The sequence below is a fragment of the Thunnus thynnus genome, chromosome 20 (genome assembly GCF_963924715.1).
Source record: "Thunnus thynnus chromosome 20, fThuThy2.1, whole genome shotgun sequence".
In the NCBI taxonomy this organism is placed as follows: domain Eukaryota; kingdom Metazoa; phylum Chordata; class Actinopteri; order Scombriformes; family Scombridae; genus Thunnus; species Thunnus thynnus.
The window spans coordinates 6,948,421-6,956,832 of record NC_089536.1 but is presented as its reverse complement, the minus strand read 5'-3'; positions in this window follow the sequence as shown (position 1 = coordinate 6,956,832).

The window sequence follows — 8,412 nt, the reverse complement described above, 5'->3', positions numbered from 1 at the left end:
GTATGTTTTATTTTTTTCTATTTTACAACTGAATACGGGTTTATTATGAACATTTTTCCCTTTTTTTTGTCATTCCATGGCTGAAAATGAAACGATGCACTGAAAATCCAGCTGTCATTCATACACAGAGAGGACACAGGATTGTTTTAGAGGCTGTTGGTGTTGTCAGGGTTTATTTCGATTCACAACTGCACTCAGGAGTCGCTCCTGCTCATATGAATTGAATTAACTGAAGTGTACCAGACCTGTTTTCCCATCTGTAATTCTCATAACTCTATCTACCATCGGATAGAGTTTTTATCATGTTGTTGTTGCATAAATGATCCCCTAACCAGCATTTTTGTTTTATTTTTTTTATTTTACAGTCTCAGCAATGTCCTTAAACAGCCAAGTGTTTAGCAAATGTTACCTAAACAGGAGTAAATAGTGCATTTGTTGGGGACTATTTTCAGCCGCAGATTAATACAGTGAGTATTTATGAGACTGTCACTTCCAAGAAGAACGACACAACAGGTCGTAACGTCAGTCGCCCAAAAATGACATATAGTTAAGTTTGAGTGACAGATGCCATCTAGCAGCTGTAGTTATTATGACCTGGGGCAGTGGTGCAGTTGAGACGACATCTATATACGTTGACAGATTTCCTCATTCAGAGGTGGTGGGTTGGGTGGATGTCTGAACTCAACTTTGGACTTTGCCACATGAGGCCGCTGTTTGTTTCCCGCAGCCATTTGCAAGTGACAATCTTCTAAAAACTGTAACTACGATTGTCCCCTAACGATAATCCTGTGATTATTATTGTTAACTATAAGGAACTTTAACTCACACCAAATGCTTCTCTAATCTTAACAAAGTGATCATTTTAACCCAAATCTTTCCCTAAACCTAACCAAATGGCTTTTGTGCCTAAACCTAACCAGACCTTATTGTCACATCATTATTTTTTAACAGTGATTTTTTAAATGGTTTTTGAACGCACAGACAAATGATTTTGGTGTGTCGTTCTTGGGTGCATAGTCAACAGCGTATTTGGTCGTTTAATTTGGAGGACTTGTTAGTATTTACAGCAGCAGGATGGTTTATGTGGGATTGACTCAAAATAAACTACTGTGCTTATGTTCATGGTAAAGAAGCAACATGTCACCCACTGCAGGGGTGTGATTAATTGATGTGTTTTTAATCTTTTTTGGACAATGGAGCTGTATAGCTCAGAGGAATAATCTATTTCAGGCTTTGGATACATAGACGATATTTGTTTGTGGGATAAACTCAGCGTTGGTTTTGATTTTTCTTTTCATCGGATTTGTTGACAATAAGGAAAACACAGAATATAACCACCAGAACCACCAGATCTCCCGGTGGGATGGGATGATGAAATATCTGTATCAAATTTTGACACATACAGTTGTTCACAACACTTGACAATGAAATATGTTTTGAGCTCCCCTGATGTTTCTCTAATGTTTCTGTCCATTCCTTGATATTCACTCTAGCAGTCAATCTTATGTTCATGTGGACAGGTAGGAGACAAGGCATCGTGCTGTGCTTTGTAGAAAAGGAACAGGCTTTGTCAAATTCTTACACAGCTGCTGTGGATGATAAAATGTGCCTCCACAGAGGTCAGAAAATCTCTGCACAAGACTTCATTCTGTACCAGAATACACTCAAAATAATGTGGTGCATAAAAATACATGTACAGACATAAAACAGGCCAAAACTATACCAAACAGTTTAGGAGCCTATAGCTAGTACTATTCCATTTGGGGAGTTATTTCTTTCTTTAAATTTCTAAATTCCTGTCTGTGATTTTTTTGAGCTTCATCTGTGTGTGGGGGTGTTTTTTTCCCTCATGTGTCTGGGTTTACTTACTCCTTACTTGTTCATGAGATGCCACTATTAGGCCAAAACTCTGAATGAGTTTTGGCATTCCAGTAACAACACAGATGTGCTAGTCGAACTTTGACATCAGTGGGAGTTTTTGATTGAAAATGTGTTCAGAGACAGACTAAACATGTAGATCCAATGTTCTAGTCTGAACTTGCTCTCATGCGGGTATCATGTATAAAAAGTACATTCGCTAATTTTGTTACGACATCCGATATCGTTGCCAAACCTCAGAATTTCCTGCTGACTCAGTGTTGATGTTTTGAAACTCAGCTGCGAACTGTTTTAAGTTTCAAAAAGTTAGGGGAAATCCTTGAAACTTCAGCCGTTGTTGATTTGGAGACACCTGTGTCTCGTAAATATAAAGTTCCCAGTGTTCTGTTCCAAATTAATTGACATGTATTGACCACTGGAGGCAGCAAACACTTCTTGAGCAGCTACTCTGTTAGAAATGCAACAGAAAGTCAATAATGTTGTGTCGCTGTTTGCAAATCCTTCTGATATAAAGCACCAGAAATGACCATATTTCATTTTGTAGATGCTTCAGAGCTCACCTTGTGACAAATGCATTAAATTTAAACTAAATTTCTCAATTGTTCCACAATAAAAAACATCTTGTGGTTCACTAGTTGAACACTTTTATTATGAAGCCGCAGCAATAGGAAGTGTTCAATGTTCTTTTCCAAAAGCCCAATTTTCCCTGTTCGTACTGAAACACAAGGTTGTGGTTTTTAGATTCATCCACTCTGGAGATGGTTTTCAAAAAGCTCTGTTTTTAGATGTGAAAAAAAATGGCTTAGTGTGGATGTACTCTAAAGATGTGTCCAAAATCACTTCCTCATAGTTCTTGCTAACATTACTCTCCACCATTTTATTTGAATGTCTGAATTCTGAGCGGGAATTGTATGCTCAGTATCTCTCTACTACCTGTAGGCTCTTTTTTACAGAGATCCCGCATTATAGCTGTAAAGAAGATCCATCATTAAGTCGCTTTGCTTGTTTACGCTGAATCAAACAAAGCTGGCATAATGCCGTCCCTGTGTGTGCTTTAACATAGCATGCTAGCGTTCAAGATTCACAACAGTGTCACCTCCCTGTCCGCCACGCTGGCTGTCCCTTTTACACACACAGTCCATCCGGCTCTGTGACTACCTCTGGATCCGGCTTCTTGACAGAGCAACTCTACCCCCCCCTACTGTGTCCGTACCTTTTTATACAGAACAGTGAGGCAGAATAAAGGCGCAGCGTTCCCGCTGTAAACAGGCTGTATAAAAGGAGCTTTTTAACTGCCCATTCAGTGAGCTTTTATAGGTTCTCCCAACGGTTTTGATTTTTTTTGTCATCATATTGGTTCCAAAATAGGCCTGTATGTTGGTGTTAACATGCTTCCATCTATCTGATTATTTTTTGACATCCTTACTTTTCACACAAAAGTCAAATTTCACACCAAGCTGTTTTTTGTTTGTTTGTTTGTTTTTAAACTCTTTGAATGAAAAACTCTTAGATCCACTTAAAATTACAATCCCAGATTCAATTTAAATCATGGGAGGACCAGCAAGTTTGCCAAAAAAGCCAGAAGAGGGCATGTAATCCATTGGCATGGATTATGAATCGAAGGGCACAGTTTACATTGATTGATTGAATTGTTTAAGTGTCCTGCACCTTTCTGGTGCTCAGCCCATATGGGCTTACAAGACATGAGACAGTAATAACCAGGATGGCCGCTTGGCAGATCATAATATACAATTCCACAAATTCAGAAACGAGAGCATTTCGGAACATTTAGTTTACATGGGAGGAAAGTCCCATTATGATGGATACAGTGTTCTCTGTCAGCTGCCAAGCATCTCCTATAAATCTCGCTAGAACAAAAATCTTCATATTAAAAAGCCAACTCAACACATCAGACAACCAAAACAAACCAGGGTTTTTCATTTGGATCTTTTCAAACAAACAATTCCTCAAGTCATTGTACAAAGGGCAATTAAATACAAAACGAAATTCATCCTCGACAGCACCAAGATCACAAAAAACACATAAATGTTTTTGGGAATATATTTATATCTGCCTACTTCAATCACCAGTGGTAAAGTACTAGTTCTTAACTGAGCACACAAGGACCTTTGCCTTCTCTGTAAATGTAGCTTTATATATGGTTCTGTACAATAATCGTCTTTGTTTTGAATGTAGTTTCTAAGCTTTGGCTTCTTACAAATATCTTCCTTCCCTACCCTTATAGATCTTTAATATTTTTTGTTTGACTGTATTTATATTACACTGCAAGTTATTCCTGAAAGTAAAAGTCAAATCAGAAAGAGAAAATATTGCAGCAACCTCTCCCGACCAAGGATAATTGTGTGTTCGATTATAAATCCGTTTCACGGATTTACACATTAAGTTTTTTTTTCCTACCATGTGACCCCAGGGGAGCTCTTACTTAAGACATTTGATGTTGTTTTTCCTTTAATTTGTCACCCATTTGTGGATAGAAAAAGTTTTAGCAAAACAATTGAAACCAAACAAAGCTTGTAACCCAAGTGATGCATTGATCCAATTATAGCAACGTCATTGGGATTTAATTTTCACAGGAAAAATGTGGTCAAACGTCACAGCAGAGAGGGAGAGTACTAATTTTCTCGGGGTTGGAGTGCCAAAAAGCTACATAACACACACACAACTAAAAGCACAAGGGGGATTCACAGTTGCACTGAACCATGATGAGGAGTCAAGAAAGACAGATGGGCAGAAGAAGTGGAAAAGGAACCTCTCAAATCCATCGCCCCACAAAGTATGTTTTCTCCTGTGATCCTGAATATTTGACAGGCCGGTTTCCTTGAATACCATTTGCTGTGATTTTAAAATCATAACAGTGGGGAATGGCTTGATTTGCAACTATTGGCCTGCAGTGACCCTTGCTCCAGATTCTCGTCTTCCTTTTTTTTTTTTTTTTTTTTTACCTGGCACAAAGAAGACACAGGGCTGTTTCCCATTATAGTGGGAGTCACACTCCTCTGTCTTGTTCCAATTGGAAACAGGTTATAGAGAACATTATTTAAACCTGACCAGAAATGCAGTTCAAACCTCTGAGGCTAAAATAAAAGACAGCTTTGGTTATACTGTATTTAATGATGAGGTAGTGCATTTATCTATTGATCTATTTGTCTATGGACCCAAAACAATGAACACGTTTTATTGTGATTAATGTTAACACTACAAGTTCTTGTCAAAAAATGTGTTTTTAAAGGATTACTGCCATCATGTCTAAATAATCGTAAAGGACAGATGTGGAGTCAGCAAGCCAGGCTTATTGCCATTACTGGAAACTGACAAGCCATTACATGTAGTGGTTTCCTTGTGTTTGAGCTGGGCACATGGCATACTTGTCCACTCCAAAATGAATCAAATTCAAGATCTTTGTTGTAAGTCATCCTTTTTACTTGTTTTCACTGTTTTCTGCATTAAAATATAGCAAAAAACAGTCAAGGTTTCTACCTTTAGATCTCTAAAACAGCAGTGACCCATTTACAAATAACCTGACAATGAACATTAAGTGTCATTAACTTTATTGTTGGAGAGACAGATGTTAACACAGATAAAGATACCTCACTTTTGAGACAATCCACAGTTAGTGGTTAGAGTAGACATTACTGCATCATTCCAGACTGATTGGTTAAGGGAACTCAACTATCGACTGTGATGACAAAGTAACCAAAAGAAGTACTTCAATTTTTGTAATAAGTCTGAGAAAGGCTGATAAATATTGCACATAATTTTGTGATACTGTAGGGATTGATCGGGCTGCATCAAGAATTTATAGTCAAGAAGTGGCCCAGTGTATTCTGGTTCACACGGATACAATATCAATATTGGACGATTCTCCAGAATCGCATAATGTTAAGTGCCAAGGTTTTTCAAATTCTTTCTGTCTACAATAAGAAGAAAGTTAAGATTGGGGGAAGATTGTGGTCATGGCAAATGAACAAGAGCTCATTAGCCATTAATCCTCTCATTTATTCAAAGGTCTACTCCACAAAAGAGAAATGGTTTGCAGACAGGAGAGAAGTGTTGATGGTACAAATACAGATGTTGAATGTGAATGTATTTTCCCATTAGCATCTGAGCTAACAGACTTCCTAACTTGCTAGCTCAGAGAGCTTTTTCCCTTTTCTGTAATCTTTACTGAAGGAAATAATGTATAATCATAATTCTATTATTATTATTATAGTTGTTAATGTTATTATTATTGCTGTGCATCTTTCTCTCTCTCTCTCTCTCTCTCTCTCTCTCTCTCTCTCTCTCTCTCTCTCTCTCAAATTTCTATTCAATTCAGTAAGCTTTATTGGCAAGAATGTCAGATGAACAATATTGCCAAAGCATCAAGGATAATACTATTCATTAAATAAAATATAATCAATGAATAAATACAAAGAACAACAAAATGGCAGAAAACATTAAACATGTGGTTTGTGTGTGTGTTTGTGGTGTTTTCTTTGTTTTTTTGGGGGGCATGTTTGTTTGTGTGTGTTTGTGAAAGATTGTTGGATGATTGAAGATTCGGCCAATCTAACCTTACAATTAGTCCTTAGACCACTGTGTGTGTGTGTGTGTGTGTGTGTGTCTATGCTCTACTGTATAATTACATTCACTTTGAATAATCACATATACAGATGAAAAATATTGCCATAACATAAAGGATAATACAGTTCAATCTCTCTCCTCTCTCCCCCTCCCTCTTTCTTTGTCAACCCTACCAGTGGAGGCAGATGGCCGCCCCCCCTAGAGCCTGGTACTGTTTGAGGTTTCTTCCCGTTAAAGGGAAGTTTTTCCTTGCTGTCGTTGCCAAGTGCTTGCTCATGTGGGAATGTTGGATCTCTGTAGATTAAAGAGTACGCTCTTGACATGCTCTATGTGAAGTGTCATGGTAACTTTTGTTGTGATTTGGCGCTATATCAATAAAAATTTATACTTGACTCAACTTTGACAATCTTGACAGCAAAATACCAGGGAGAGTAAACGGCTCAGCACAGAGAAAATGGATAGAAGCTTGGAAAGCTATTCTGACTGACTAGTGCTAATATGTTTCTTTCTTGATAGCATGTTAGTGGTTAGCACATCGGCTACAATCTCAGCCTCTTCCACTGCCTATTTTGCGAGGATGTATTGATTAAAATTTTGTTGTGCCACTTTCTGGTGTGACAAGGCCATAAGATCTGATATAAAACAACATGTTGAGTTTTATTTTGGCTGCATGATTTTGTAGATTCTAGTGCTCTTTTTTTGAAACTACTATTTTTACTATCCCCCTGTTTAATAATACTACTTCTTATATAATATGCCAGCAGAGCTCTGTAGGTGTCTAAACAATATGTACATTTCTGGCGTTTTTGTTCCATAGTCTGGAACCAGATTGTTTAAGATACAAAAAAGGAGTCACAGAAGATATAGGATGAAAGATGAATGATCGCATTTGTTAAGATATGACACATCAATCAAAGACAGACCAATCAAATTTTCTACCAAAACAATTTTCTACAGCTGCAGAAAACATGAGTGAAACTGCATTTTACACGCAACCTTGACATTTTTAGTGCCATTTATTGATTATAAGCTCTACTTAAAAGTGTTTAAGGGCAATATTTGCTTTCTGTTAGCATTTTCTGGCTTAATTTCACCCTTCACTTCACTTAAAACAGCTCCGCCTGTGGTATGGAATGTCTGACCACTAACACATTAAATGGCACTGGGGTATTTCTAGCACATTGTTTTAAAATGTGACTTCAATTTAGAGAGTAAACGTTAGAACGCTGTGTGCTCAAATGCTGACATTCACATTGCCAGGAGTATTACAGAGCTGCAGCCAGACACCGGCAAAATGACAACACTGAGCGATTCCAATGTGGGCCATTTGTCTAAATTTATTCCCAGTTGCAGCAATGTTAATTAAGACACCTATATATGACCATACATATATTGTATGAAGATTGGTACCATTGTTAAGTATTTGAAAAACATTGTTTTAAATCAAAGGTAGGGATTGTCCGTTGGTTGGTCCACCACTTTGGTCCAGATCGAAATATCTCAACTGCTTTGATGGATCACCATGAAATTTGGTACAGATGGTGATCCCCAGACCTTTCCCCATCCTCCGGGCAAAAATTTCTGTTTATCCAATACTTTGGACTAAGTATACTAAATACTTGCAAAACGAATTACATCCAATTGGCTTCAGTTGTACTTGATGATCTTGATAAAGATCGCACCTGTTTCGCATCAGCATGTACCCCGCTAGCATGACTGTAGACTCTTAGCCTTGTTTATAATAGATTATGTATAACCTGTCAGATTCTTATTTTGTTTATGATACCAATATAAATAAGTGATTAAAGCTGAGTGTTTCTGTATCCCTCTCATAAATTGTAAAGTTCTCTATTCTACCTCCATCACCACCACTGACAAACCAAACTTTTAGTGCGCATTAACAGAGATCCCTCCTCTTCGGAAAAGCATACTGGCACATAACCTAAGAAC